Here is a 16,546-nt window from a genome sequence, read left to right as displayed (position 1 = left end):
CTACAAATAATTCATTAATAAAAACACACTTAACTATGGCACATCAAGTTCAAACGATATAGTATCCAACATTAGAGGAGACAAAGATATTATTATTATATCCTTATCGTTTAACTTATGTGAATCAAGTATATTCTATTAATTAATTCCAAAATAAATAAAAATAATATAACTCCAATCACGTAAGACACTAAAATGGAAGACCAAAATCGTCACCATTTAATTTTGAACTTCATTAGAAAAATAAATCGAACTATAAATAGCACGCGAATCAGTAATTATATACTCGATATCATTAATTTTCCAAAATCACCATTTAAGTTTTTTCTAATATTTTAAAGTTTTTAATTAGTTAAATTTTTTGTATTAAATCCTTACTTATTTAAACTATATATAAACTTTTAATATTAAATATATCGTATAAATTCTTTGAATTATGTAAAGTTTTATTTTACAACTCTAATATAATTTTTATATAATTATTTTAAACATATTATTGAGATGGGATACACGCACAAAGCGCGTACCCGCATAAAGCGCGTACCCTAAGACTAGTTAATATAAAATATATGTATATTAGTTAGGGGTTATAAATATTTTTGACGGGGGCGGCTAAATATGTACCTTCCCGGAGAAAAAATTGAAGTGAATAGTGGAAATAGTTTCTTGGGCCATTACTCGTTTCATGTTGGGAAAATGACATTGTATAACCACCCTCAAAATAATAGCCAGAAGAATATATATATATATATATATATATATATATATATATATATATATATACACACACACACATATTGTATGTTATATACAAAAATTATATAAATTTTATATACTTTTTCGGCTACCAAATATAAATAGTCACTGGCGCGGGCTAAAAGTGATAATACCCTTTGATGTCGTGACAAATGCTATCCAACACATTACTACATTATTATTTTGGAAAAAAAGTATCTTAAAAAAATATACTCCTTCTATAGTATACACATTTCTATTTTGAGACGTCATAATGTAACTGAGATACGACAATACCATGACATGCCATCGACACCGTTAATATATTCGGGATTTTCTTAATGTTTTTTCATTGATTTTACTAGGTGTGATTTGTTGGACGTATATTCAACTTTTCTCTTTTTATTTAATCTTTCGAATTTTGTAGTGGTAGTGGTACTAAATTGTTCGGTATCTCGGTGTATTTTATTGAAAATTTGAACAAAAATATTACTCTATATGATTTTCAATTTTACCAATTAAAATTGAATTCCAATAACATTACCCTAAACCCCAATACTCGTAAACCATCCTGGACTACAATGGATTGGACTCACCGACTCAATATATTGGGCTTAAAGTTATGCTGGATATGGGTTTATAAGAAACAAATCCTTGGGCCTATATTAGTCGGACCTCCATGACCCAGTTAAGTTTTGGGATGTGGTTTTTACCTAGCTATACTCTATTAGAAACTTATTTACCAATGTTCTCTATGTTTTCTAGTTTTTAATAAGTATCTAGGTTTTTCTTACAAATTGTGTAGATTGCTCCTTAAAAAGGCTCTCACCTCATTATTAGTGCCTTCAATTAAGGGATCTAATTATATCATTTCCTTTTTTTTCCCTCTCCTCTTCTCTCTCCTTTTTTTTTTACAAGAAAATCCCTTAATCTACGCTCAGAATCTCCATCTTCTCTCTTCCTACCATTGTTGATAGCTTTATATTATTAAATCATCAATTGTATCGTTCTTCTGATGGGAGACAGGTCAACACTGAAAATGAAGAAATATTCAGCAATTATATGATAATTGTATCATGATTGTATTTGAATTGTATCATATACATCAATACGTAAAACATAATTGTATCACAATTGTATCTAATTTGTAGATGGTACATTAATATTCAAAATAATACCTGATACAGTACTAATAAAATAATATGTAATTATCATATATTTGTGATACAAGCTGTGAAATTCGTCACGAACTCACAACTGCTCATAATTAAGCTACAAATTTGATATAATCCTGAAAGAATTCTTACACAATTATGATACAACTTAAAACCGACTCTAAACTTAAACTGATACAATATCATATTACACTTGTATTAGTATTGTATCATGTATTATTTTTGGTACATATTGTGATACAAGTGTGATACAATCGTGATACAATTATAAATTATGATACAACTTTTGATCTTCATCTTTTTCAAGTTTTAATTTAAAACATCCACCTAGAACCAACTCTAAACTTAAATTATGATAAAATATTATATTTTAATAATATTAGTATTGTATCAGAATTGTCTTAGGTATTGATTTATTAAATACAACTCATATACAATAATGATATATTTATCATACAATCGTAATACAATTCAGAAAATTTCTTCTTCCTCGAGTTTCAATATGAAATTCAACCTAAAATCAACTTTAAACTTAATCAATCTCCCTTCAAATTGAGATATAAACTCTAAAGGATATTTTCAATCGTTTTCAAGAACACACAATCCAAAGAAATCACAAATTCATAAAATTAGAATATCTAATTCAAAGTTTCGAACCTTTTTAATGGTATGTCAATGACAGACCTCTCTAACCTGCAATTTCAGAGATAATGTCGATGGATTTTTCAATAGTTGTGCTTTTTAATGGTTGTTGGTGGATTTGATCAGAGAAATATATGATGCTACTATTTTACAGAGATAATAGTTTGATTTGTATGAGAGAGAGAGAGAGAGAGAGAGAGATTGGTGGATTTGTATGAAAGAGAGAATGACTTTAAATTTTTTTGAAATTGGGAAGAAAATCGTGATTGTAGGAGGCTAAAGCTGATAGATGGGGATGGGAGATACGTTACAAATTAATTCCTAATTTAAGGGATCCTTCTTTTACCATATTTTGTACATAAATAGTAAATATACATACACAATGTAATTCTTAAGGAACCTAAAGAAAAATGGTTAATAAGTTCTAATATAATATAGCTAGGCAAAAATCACGGTATGGGATTGCAAGCCTCGTACAAATGTGAAATAACTAAGGGGTCGTTTGGTTGGGAAATCTCATGATTAATTATCCCGCCATTAGTTATTCTGGGATTAATTATCCTAATACCCTCCCATAAGAATAAAAAAATATTTATCCTGGAATTAGTTATACTAAGATTTTATCCCAACCAAATATGGGATAAACTTATCTCAAATTTAATCTCGAAAATAGTTATCCCTTATCCCGAGAATACATTAATTTTTCTATTTCTAGTTAAAATAAGTTTCTTGTTATTATAAATAGAGGTATTGGTAACTTATTTTATGTGTGAGGAAAAAATAAAAAAAATGTAGAGATTATTCATAGATTTAATAAAATATTTTCCTTCAAGGAAAAAAAAGGAATAAAATGAGGCCTGAGACATCACTCTCTAGAAATGATAACTTTTGTACCTATTTCCTTTTCATTCCATTCCTATGTTATTTTCAATATATTGCTGCTTGAAAATAGTTTTATTTTTCCGTGCGAAAGATCATTACTCCAATTTCCCTTCATAAGTATCGCTTATAAGTCCAACATGATGCAAAACGAACATTTTGAAGTCGATCACAAATGCTTAAAATTGCGATTGTTAATACAAATATTACTAGTAGCTTTTATTATTTTATTTTATTTTCAGGTAGTTGTAATCAATTTTCTATCTTCTAACGTTGCCTAATAATTTCCTGATTAGTAAAACAACTATTGACCTGCTTCCTCCAAAAATTTCACTGTGGATAACAGATTCTAAAAACTCAATTTTATACTCTCGGGTCCACAATAAATGATCAATTTGCTTTGGGCATACCCATTAAAAAAATATTAAATTCTAGACGAAAATAGTTAGGGTGACTAAACTACTCTTCATTAAATATTGCACCATAGTTATAGTAACACTTATTTCTCTTCTCAAATGTGAGGAGTAAAAGATTTTTTAGGGATACGTACATGTGGGTAATTTTGGAAAAACAAATTGAATTTTTTCTTGATTATATAAATGGACACTTATTTTGGACCAAAATAAAAAAACAAATTGATCACTTATTATGGGCCAGAAGGAGTACCAAAGAGCGAAGAGCGAAGAGAAGGCAAAGCTGATTGAAAAAAGACGAACAGAAAATTTATTCATGATTTACTCCTTTAGGTCAAATGAATTTTTCGGCCCTTTGCTGCTTGAAGATAGTTTTATTTTTCCGTGCGAAAGACAGTTTTATTGAAGTAACAAATGCTTAAAATTGCGATTGTTAATAGCAAATGTTACTCGTTTTAATTAATTTCTTTTATTTTCAGGCTGTTGTAATCAATTTTCTCTCTTCTAACGTTGCCTAATAATTTCTTGATTAGTAAAACAACTACAGTATTGAGTATTGACCTGCTTAATTTCACTGTGGATAACAGGTTCTAAGATATTCAATTTTGTACCAAACAGAAAAAAGAAGGCAAAGCTGATTACAAGAAGACGAACACAAAAATACAGACACCATAAATAAACAAACAAACAAGAAATCTGTGCTCACCCCCCTGAAAGCCAATAACAGTTGAGTTCCTTTTTTCTTTAATATTATTATTAGTATTATGAGTACACTTTTTCTTGTCAGTGTGACGACATGTTATAAGACAAGTTGGCAAGTGGATAAGAGAATGTGATGAAAGATGCACCGATTTTCATGAGGAGTTTGAGCCAATCAATACTTTCATACTATCTTTGCTTAGGTAAAAAGGAAACAACGTAACACGCCAAACTATGCAAATAAAACACCAACCATAACTTGTCAAATCTTTCTGATTTTCAGTTCCCAGAGCCACAAGTATGCTTTTCTCGTATTTACACCTGTACTTTCTAATTTGTGTTTCTTTAATTTCTATACCTGCAAATTCTGTTCTCTTTGCTGTTTTTTTCATTCTTGTCATGATAAGGTGCGTATGGGAACGGAAGAAGATAAGGAATGGTGATTCAAATTCGTAACAAGAGAGCATAATAGTTAAGCATCAGAAAAAGAGTTGGCATTCAAAATTCATGACATATAAGAAATCGTTAGGCGGTTTATTAAAAGAAAAAATCAATAATATGCATAGGCACATCCAAGATTTAATGTTTACGGGTTCTTGCAAGTCTGCAACAACCATTACTAAATTTTAATAGTAATTAGGTTCACATTCAACATTTATAGATATTTAATAAATTTTTCAAACATATTTACACAGTTTGGACAAAATCTAATGGATTCATGTGAATGCGTAGGTCGGGAGCTAGATCCGCTCATGATAATATGTCTTTGCTCTATCCAAAATTGATAACTTTGCCATTCGTGAAATTATTAGTGCATTATTACCTTCATTGTTTGGAAAAAGTCTTGTTTATGTTCAAGATGCAAACGAAGTTCCAATATGACGATAACAACAACAACAAAATCAGTAAAATCTCATAAGTGGGGTTTGGGGAGGGTAGCGTGTACGCAGACCTTACTTTTACTTTATGAAGACAAAGGGGTTATTTCCGAAAGACCCTCAACTCAAGAACAGTAAAAATGAGCAATAGAGAAACAATAGCAACAACAAGGTAATAAGACAATGGAAGCAAATAATAAAACGAGTGATAACAGAGATCCAGGGATACGAAACTACAAAAATAGTGTCAATTCTACTGATAATAATGACACACTGTATAAAACACAAGTGACTAGGAATAGGAAAATACCCGACTATTACTACTACTATTGTAAGACAAAGCGAAACTCTAGACTGTCTATCAACTCACCACCCTAATTCTCGACCTTCATACCTTTATATCAAGGGCCATGCCCGGTAAGCTAGAGTAGAGTCATGTCCTGCCTAATCACCTCACCCCAGTTCTTCTTAGGCCTCTGTCTACCTCTCCTCTTACTCGCCATGGGTAACCACTCGCAGCTCCTAACCAGGGCATCAGAGTCTCTCATCTTCACATGACCGAACTATCTCAACCTCGATTCCCGCAACTTATCTTCCACAGGAACCACACCCACTTTGTCCCTAATATATTCATTCATAATCTTGTCTTTTATGGTATGCTCACACATTCATCTCAACATCCTTATTTCTACTACTTTCATCTTCTGGGCATGAGATTTCTTGACTGGCCAACACTCTGCTCCATACGACATGGCCGGTGTAACTACTGCTTCGTAGAACTTGCCCTTAAGTCTAGGTGGCACATTCCTGTCACACAAAACACTAGAAGTGAGCCTCCATTTCAACCTTCTTGCTCCTGTACGATATGCGACATCCTCGTCAATCTCCCCATTACTATGTATTGTAGACCCAAGATATTTGAAGCTATCTCTCTTGGGGATGACTTGTGTATCAAGCTTCATGTCTACTTCTACTTCATGCGTCTCAACACTGAACTTACACTCCAAGTATTTTGTTCTTGTCCTGCTCAACTTGAAACTTTTAGACTCCAAGGTCTGTCGCCACACCTCCAGCCTAGTATTAACCCCGCAACGTATTTCCTCAATCAACACTATATCATCGACAAATAACATACACCATGACATCTCCCCTTGGATGTGTCACGTCAACACATCCATCGCAAGGGCAAATAAAAATGGGCTAAGAGCTAATCCTTGATGCAACCCCAATCCCAACCGAAAAATGTTTGGAGTCTCCTCCCACAGTCCTCACCCGAGTCTTAGCTCCATCATACATGTCCTTAATCACCCTAATGTACGCTATCGGAATGCCGCTAACCTCCAAACATCACCATATAACCTCCCTAGGAACTTTGTCATAGGCTTTTTCTAGGTCAATGAACACTATTTACAAGTCATTCTTCCTCTCCTTATACTACTCCATCAACCTCCCCATAAGATGGATGGATTCTATAGTCAATCACCCCGACATGAATCAAACTGATTCTCCGAAATAACACACTTCTTCCAACCCTCCTCTCCGCTACCCTCTCCAAAATTTTCATGGTGTGACTCCACATCTATTCTTCTGGCATCTTCGTCCTAAAAATAACATTAAATAATCCAGTAAGCCACTTCAAGTCTGCCCGGCCTGTGTTTTTAAAATTCTACTAGAATCTCGTCTGGTTCGATTGCCCTACCCCTACTCATCCTCCACATAGCAGCCTCAACATCTTCAATCTTAATACGCCTACAAAACGTGAAATCTCCGTGCGTGAATCCAAATTAGTCAAACTTCAAAATAGAGTCGCGGAAAGACGTCATTAGTTAGCTTAAGTACGGCAGAGTCGCGCATTCCATGATATGAAGTTATGAACCTGCTAAGCTTGACTACTGTGTTGAAACTCACCCCTTTGTTAAATTAGTTTATTTTCTGCGAATCTTTTCTATTATCATAATAAAATACAGTCATTTTTCTATTGTAGTCAAATAAATATATATTGATAGTGAAATTATTTTTATATTATGCATATATATAGGTTAAATTTTGAGTAATTTACTCGCGCTTTAATCTTATACTATCATATAAGATGGAGTATATTAAATTCTTTTGCGGCGATTTTTATTTAAACGTAAAAGAAATTATTTCTTCTAATCAATATTGTAAAGGTTTAATGTTGAACCATATCGTCCATTTTCGATGAGACGGGTTCGGACCAACCCTTTGACATAATGTAGTTCCTCCATTGGTGAATGGTATTTCAGAAACTGCTTATTTAATTGCTTCGTCGGTTTTGTTTGAATATTGGACTAGGCATTTTTGGTAAGTATTTGTTGGGTGTTTTTGTTGCAAGGTAGCAGACAACAGCTCTTGGATCCAGAATAAGACACACTTTTGTCAGCTGAATCCTTCCAAATTTGTATTCTCATTTTGAATATCTAAGATGATAATATTAAATGACATTACTGAATCTAGAATTCTGGGCTGTTTCTTTCATATAAAGCAACTATGAGTTGTTTTTGTATGTCTTTTGTGTCATATACGGTTACGGTGAGTCTTTTCCGTAACAACATTCATATATAACAATCATTTATTGTAATAGTCAAGTTTTTTTAAAATCAAATTTTTATGTTATGTTATAATATAAGTCTTCTATAACAGCATTTCACTATAACATTCAAAAAATATCAGAACAAATGCGGATGTTATATAGAGGTTTGATTGTAAAAGCCATTTGAGTATCATTTCGTACGAGAAATCATAGAAGAAGGTGGAGTCACGGTGAAGAAAATTCATACTACAGAGAATCATGCTGATATGCTGACAAAGGTGGTGACTGCGGTCAAGTTTCAACATTGTTTGGATTTGATCAACATTGTTGAACACTGAAGATTGAAGATGAAGACACAACCAAAATTTGTTATTGAGAGAGAATTGAAAATGTGGAATTTTGCCAAGGTGGAGATTTGTTGAAGTTTGGCAAAATGCCAAAGTCCCACATTGGTTGGGAGTTAAGTTTGGGGGGATTTTTCCCCTATAAAAGAAGGCCTAATGTTTAGGATTGAAACACACCTCTCATTTGCCTTCTCATCTGTTTAAGGCATTTGTATCTTCTCTCTTTAGTATTATTTCACTTGTATTTTTGGAGTGGAATAAAATATTTGGTTGTGTCCGAGGAGTAGGCAAAATTAGCCGAACCTCGTAAATTCTGGTGTTCCCTTTATTATTGCTTTATTGTCGTATTTATTATTTGGTGGTTGTCATAATTTTTGGTATAGTAGTTGTGACTTATTCACACTCTATACATTTGGCTTCCGCAACAATTGGTATCAGAGCCAAGGTACTGTCTAAGTATGCTCTGTGGTTGCAGCATAGTCTGATCTTCCACATCAGAAAAGATTTATCTTGGTAACTGAGTCAAGGTTCTGTCTGAGTATGCTCTGTGGTTGCAGCTTAGTCTGATCTTCCACACCAGAAAGGAAATAATCTTGATTTGTGTCGTCAACTATTAAATAATATTTGTGTCAAAGATGGGAGACAATAAACAAGAAGAATCTACATCAAGTGTCAACAATACGTCATCATTGGCATCTTCGCTTATGACAAGAATTGTGTCAAATGCGAAATTTGCGGTCGAAATATTTGACGGGTCCGGACATTTTGGGATGTGGCAAGGCGAGGTTCTAGATGTCTTTTTTCAACAAGGGCTAGATCTGGCCATTGAAGAAAAGAAACCAGATGTTATTGGAGAAGAAGATTGGAGAATTATCAACCGTGTTGCTTGCGGTACCATTCGATCCTACCTTGCTAGAGAGCAGAAATATCCATACACAAAGGAAACTTCTGCAAGTAAATTATGGAAAGCACTGGAGGATAAATTTTTGAAGAAAAACAGTCAAAATAAATTGTACATGAAGAAGAGACTGTTTCACTTCACCTATGTTCCTGGTACCACGATGAATGAACATATCACCAGTTTCAATAAGTTGGTTACAGATTTGCAAAATATGGATACAACTTATGATGATGGTGACTTGGCCTTGATGTTGTTGGCGTCACTTCCTGATGAGTACGAGCACCTTGAAACTACTCTACTCCGTGGAAATGACGAAGTTTCTCTCAGAGAAGTTTGTTCGGCTTTGTACAGCTATGAACAAAGAAAGCGAGAAAAACAGAAGGGCGGAGAAGGAGAAGCACTATTTGTGAGGGGTCGTCCTCAAAATCAAACAAGGACAAAGAAGGGAAGATCCAAGTCAAGATCCAGACCCAGCAAAGATGAATGTGCCTTTTGTCGAGAAAAAGGGCACTGGAAGAAAGACTGTCCGAAGTTGAAGAATAAGGCCAAACATAACAATGGAAAGGCCATTATGGATTCAAATGTAGCTGATTGTGATGATTCAGACTTCTCATTAGTTACAACAGAGTCATCAACATCATCAGACATATGGTTGATGGACTCGGCTTGTAGCTATCATATGTGTCCCAACAGGGACTGGTTTATGGAATTTCAAGAAGGAGAATATGGAGTCATCCACACAGCGGATAACAGCCCTCTTACCTCATATGGCATTGGTTCAATACGATTAAGGAACCATGATGGAATGATCAGAACATTGATAGATGTTCGATATGTACCGGATTTGAAGAAGAATCTCATCTCTGTGGGAACCCTAGAATCAAAAGGGTTCAAAATCATTGCAGAAAATGGAGTGATGAGAGTATGCTCCGGTGCACTAGTGGTAATGAAGGCTAATCGGAAGAATAATAATATGTACCGCTATCGTGGCAGTACAGTTATTGGGACAGCGACAGTAACATCCAGTGACGACAAAGAGGCAGAAGCAACCAAGCTATGGCACATGCGCTTGGGACATGCTGGAGGAAAATCCTTGAAAACTCTATCAGATCAAGGATTGTTAAAAGGAGTAAAGGCTTGCAACTTGGAGTTTTGTGAGCATTGTGTCAAAGGGAAACAGACAAGGGTTAAATTTGGTACAGCGATCCATAATACTAAAGGCATTTTGGATTATGTACACTCTGATGTTTGGGGTCCTTCCAAAACACCTTCATTGGGTGGGAAGCACTATTTTGTAACCTTTGTTGATGATTTTTCTCGAAGAGTGTGGATGTATACAATGAAAAACAAAGATGAAGTGCTGGGAATTTTTCTCAAATGGAAGACGATGGTGGAGAATCAAACAGGCAGGAGGATCAAGTGTATTCGCACAGACAATGGAGGTGAATACAAAAATGATCATTTCAATAAGGTCTGTGAAAATGATGGCATCGTCCGACACTTCACTGTTAGACATACACCACAACAGAATGGAGTGGCAGAACGTATGAACCGGACCTTGCTGGAGAAGGTACGGTGTATGTTGTCCAATGCTGGCTTGGGCAAAGAATTTTGGGCTGAGGCAATTACATATGCATGTCACCTCATTAATCGTCTACCATCTGCTGCTATTGATGGCAAAACACCATTTGAAAAATGGTACGGAAAACCTGCTGTAGATTATAACTCTTTGCACGTGTTTGGCTCAACTGCATATTATCATGTGACGGAGTCAAAATTGGATCCAAGGGCAAAGAAGGCTATTTTTATGGGAATTACTTCTGGAGTCAAAGGATATCGCTTATGGTGCCCTATGACAAAGAAAGTAATATTCAGCAGAGATGTTACCTTTGATGAATTTGCTATGGTAAATAAGGTAACAGAAGATACCAAACAAAATGAAGGTGCTTCTAAGAAGGTGGAGTTTGAGGGAAAATTTATTTTTCCTACACAAGAAGCAGAGGAGGAAACAAATGATGATTACCCTCTGGAAGGAGAGCCAGTAGAGGAGATTCCAACTCAGGAATCTCAACAACAACTTGAATCAATAGCAACCAGCAGGCCAAAAAGAACAATAACGAAACCTGTTCGTCTCATAGAGAGGGTTGCTTGTGCAACCTCAATTGTAGCTGATGATGTTCCTACTACTTATAAAGACGCTGTCCAAAGTTCAGAAGAAGATAAGTGGAGGATTGCCATGAATGATGAAATACAGTCCCTTCATCAGAATCATACATGGAGATTGGCCAATCTCCCAAAGGGAAAGAAAGCAATTGGGTGCAAATGGGTATTTGCAAAGAAGGAAGGATTTCCTAACCAAGTAGATGTTCGCTACAAAGCAAGATTGGTGGCCAAAGGATATGCTCAAAAGGAGGGAATTGATTACAATGAAGTGTTTTCTCCAGTTATAAAACATTCCTCCATTAGAATTATGTTGGCTTTGGTAGCACAATTGGATTTGGAACTAGTTCAGATGGATGTAAAAACTGCGTTTTTACATGGAAACTTGGAGGAGGAAATCTACATGACTCAGCCAGAAGGATTCAAAGTTGTTGGAAAAGAAAATATGGTGTGCAAACTTGAAAAATCGTTGTACGGATTGAAACAATCTTCTAGACAATGGTACAAGCGATTTGACGAGTTTATGTTGCGGCAAGGGTACAAGAGAAGCAAATACGATCATTGTGTGTATTTGCACAAGCTTAAAGATGGTTCCTTTGTATATCTTCTCCTATATGTTGATGATATGTTGATAGCTTCCAAGAATTCGGAAGAAATTGATAAGTTGAAGATTCAACTGAAGAAGGAGTTCGAGATGAAGGATTTGGGTGAGGCAAAGAAAATTCTTGGCATGGAGATAATTAGAGATAGATGTTCAAAGAAACTCTGTTTATCTCAAAAGGAATATTTGAAGAGAGTACTTCAACGTTTTGGCATAGATGACAAGACTAAGCCAGTTAGTACTCCACTTGCTTCCCATTTTAAGCTAAGTACTACTATGTCGCCAATGGATGAAGCTGAACGAGAGTATATGTCAAAGGTACCATACGCAAATGCTGTTGGTAGCTTGATGTATGCAATGGTTTGCACAAGGCCTGACATTTCACAAGCTGTTGGAGTTATTAGCAGATATATGCACAATCCAGGGAAGGAGCATTGGCAAGCTGTGAAGTGGATTCTACGGTATATTCATAATACTGTAGATGTCGGGTTAGTTTTTGAGCAGGAAGACAATCAGTTTGTAGTTGGATATTGTGACTCAGATTTTGCGGGTGATATGGACAAACGAAGATCAACTACTGGTTATGTGTTTACTTTTGCAAAGGCACCAGTTAGTTGGAAGTCTACTTTGCAGTCAACAGATGCTTTGTCTACAACAGAGGCAGAGTACATGGCTATTACAGATGCTGTGAAAGAGGCAATTTGGCTTCAAGGATTGCTAAAGGAGCTTGGTGTTGAACAAAAAGGTATCACAATTTTTTGTGATAGTCAAAGTGCTATTCAATTAGCGAAGAACCAAGTTTATCATGCAAGGACAAAGCACATTGATGTTCGGTATCATTTCGTACGAGAAATCATAGAAGAAGGTGGAGTCACGGTGAAGAAAATTCATACTACAGAGAATCCTGCTGATATGCTGACAAAGGTGGTGACTGCGGTCAAGTTTCAACATTGTTTGGATTTGATCAACATTGTTGAACACTGAAGATTGAAGATGAAGACACAACCAAAATTTGTTATTGAGAGAGAATTGAAAATGTGGAATTTTGCCAAGGTGGAGATTTGTTGAAGTTTGGCAAAATGCCAAAGTCCCACATTGGTTGGGAGTTAAGTTTGGGGGGGGGATTTTTCCCCTATAAAAGAAGGCCTAATGTTTAGGATTGAAACACACCTCTCATTTGCCTTCTCATCTGTTTAAGGCATTTGTATCTTCTCTCTTTAGTATTATTTCACTTGTATTTTTGGAGTGGAATAAAATATTTGGTTGTGTCCGAGGAGTAGGCAAAATTAGCCGAACCTCGTAAATTCTGGTGTTCCCTTTATTATTGCTTTATTGTCTTATTTATTATTTGGTGGTTGTCATAATTTTTGGTATAGTAGTTGTGACTTATTCACACTCTATACATTTGGCTTCCGCAACATGGAGTAGGGAGAAGGGAAAAGGGGGATAGCTTGCTAAAACCTGTAAAATACAAGAAATAAAAATTTAAATTTAGATGAAGGCTTTTATTTGATGTTAGACTGAAATATGCACCTTGGTTGAAATACTCCAAAATCGTAATTTTCAATTTCATTCGGTTATCCGGCCTTCTTTTATAATATGGCTCTCACGAATTGGTAGGTTATTCTATATATAAACTACCAATTTGTTTGTACATAGGCACATTCAATCTGTTAGAAATTGTCAATTAAAAGATCATGTAAAGTCCATCAAAATAAATATTTTATTTTTAGTTTTTACTCATGTAAAATGAACGACAAACAATAAAATTATTTGCAGTTGTCATAATAATAATAATGGATTCAAAATACCGATCATTTTGGAATATAAATAAAAAAAAAAAATTCCATCTTTGCCCTTACTCTAATAAATACGGAGAGAGATTAAAATAGTGAAAGCAAGAGGAATAACAAATTGAAATCAAAGAATAAATAAGAAAAAAAATAGTCAAATTATTCTTTTAATTAAATTTTCTAAAAGGATGTACAAAAGCCAAACATAATAAGTAAAAGGGAGTAATGTAGAAACTACTTTTGCATTATGAACAATAAATTAGGCTTTAGAAAAACTATAGTAGGATAAAAACCTATTGGAGAGTTCTAGAAAAGGATTAGATCTCCCACGAATATTGTAATAACAATAAATACTAATTAAATAATTAAAATTACAGAGTAATGTATTTAAAACTAATATTGTGGGCCAGGGCAGCGCGGGGTATTTGCATCTATACCCGCTTTTTGTGTCACATTTTAACTTGTGCTCGCTTTGCAAAAAAAATTGCAAGCGTACCCCCTTCTTCGCATAACTTCAGCACACGGGGCTGAAGTAGCAAAGGCAATCACGCAAAACTTCAGCATTCTAGTAGTCGGGCCTGAAGTTCAGCTCTAGAGCTGAAGTTTTTGCTTTGTAACTGGCGAACTTCAGCTCTAGAGCTGAAGTTTCCCAGCTACAACACAAAATATTTCAGCTCTAGAGCTGAAGTTTTTGCGTTGTAAATGAGAAACTTCAGCTCTAGAGCTGAAGTTTAATATTTCTAAGCTAGCTTCAAATTGATATTTCGTTAGATAGTGACCATTAGAATTTGTCTCATGAGTCTTATTCTGACCATTAGAATCTGCCTCATGAATCTTATTCTCCAAATTACCAGCATCTCTGCTTCGCTTCTGTTGTGCAAGATCAAGAAAACAAGGAGTCAACATAGTTTCATATTCAAACACTTTAGCATAACTAGGGAAGTAATTAATATCAATAATAACATATCAATTTCCAACTATATTATCTCTTATCATATCATAGTTAAAAAGATGCAGTTTCATCGCATTTCTCAGTTGATTAGAAACTTCATTTATGAACCCCATAGGAGGTATCTCAGCCGCTTCCTATCATTTTTGCAAGACTCTCATCACTCTGTTCTTGATCAGCAAAATAAGATATCATAGAAAACGGTATCAAGCTCTCTGAATTTCTCATTTTTTCATCTAATTCCCCTTTAGTATTTATGCAGATAAAGAACTGCATTTTTTCTTCACTTTGTTGATACTACAATTCCATCGTTATTTATAAATGTTAAAACACAACCTTGCTTTCTTCTGGTGAGGTACCGAAGGGGAGGAGAAAGGGAGCTGAAGTTGTTTAAAAAGTTGGTACAAATTAAAAGTTTAAAAAAAATAGGTATAGGTTAAATGGAGGCGACCAAATAAAATAACCCGTGCAATTTTTACGAATATGGATAAGGAGCATACCCAATATAAAAAGCTGAAGGGAGGGGGGTGGAATCCTGCAAAGTGGAGTTGGGATCACGCGAGTGCAGTTTGTTCTCACATGATCCACGAATCTACAACAGCTTCCTCTTTTCAACGATAGCGACTATACCCCTTTCCTTTTTGTTTGATTTTTTATCATTTTCTCTTAAGTCTCTCTATAATAGTCAAGTTTGTTTCATATTTTTTTTCAAATATTATAGTAAAGTATTATTATATAGGATATATTTTATAACATAACAAAAAGTTGATTCTAAAAAAAACTTGACTTATATAGTGAATGTCTGTTATATAAGGATACTGTTATAGAGAAGTATGACTGTAATAGAAATATTTGCAATTTGTTGTTTGGTTCATGGTTTAGTTATGCAAGTATTATGACGTAAGAATTATTATTCACCATTTAAGAAATATTTCGTAAATAAAAAATGATATATAGGAATTACTATAATGTGAATAATAATTAGTGTATGGTTAATTACTTCGAGAATATTTTTGTCTTTATATACTTATTCATTTATTGCTAATACATATATTCTATTAGTGATTCAAAATTTAATTTTTGATATTAAACTCTATATAAGTTATGCAAACTAATATTGCACCAACATTTGCATCAGTTATTCAGAGATCATATCAATAATAAAGCGTTATATAATGAAAATCAAATTTTGTATAATTAGTAATGCGGAATTCTATAGCAATATTAGTTTTTTCTTATCCTCAAATTAAACTAAACGTGCCTCTAAATATAAGTTTTATGTACTTTCGAATTGAAAAAGTACTAAAAAAATTTCTTCGGTACAAATAATAAATATTCCTTACATCTACAAAATCACACATAAGAGTATGGTCTAAGATATTTGTAAAATATATCGACAACACCTTAAAAATTATAATTTTTTTAATATAGAACGCTTAACTACATATCATGTGACATTGTGTTGAGTTTTTTAAAGTTAAAATAAGCTTAAAAGAAGGTGAATGAGAAATGGAGGGAAAATGAAATTTTACGTTTCCCTCCTTGACAATGGGACATTGTCCCATATTGGAAGAGGAAAAGGTTTTTGATGGGTATATATACATTTGCTATTCTTTTAGCTGTTAAAGAGTCAAGGAGAGGCAAGCCTCGCGCCGCCGCAGTTGCTTGCTCGGCATTGGCATCGACATCGAATTCGGATTTGGATTCAGAACGTTTTCTCTGCCCGTTTTAATTTGCGTAAATGGTCATTTACGTTATGGCCGTTTTACGTAACTGACCTCTCTTCGTTTGAACTCAACAGGTTGGGGCTATAAATAAGTTGTCCA

Source organism: Nicotiana tabacum, chromosome 1, assembly GCF_000715075.1.
Source record: "Nicotiana tabacum cultivar K326 chromosome 1, ASM71507v2, whole genome shotgun sequence".
Lineage (NCBI taxonomy): Eukaryota > Viridiplantae > Streptophyta > Magnoliopsida > Solanales > Solanaceae > Nicotiana > Nicotiana tabacum.
Note: the sequence above shows the minus strand (reverse complement) of the source record.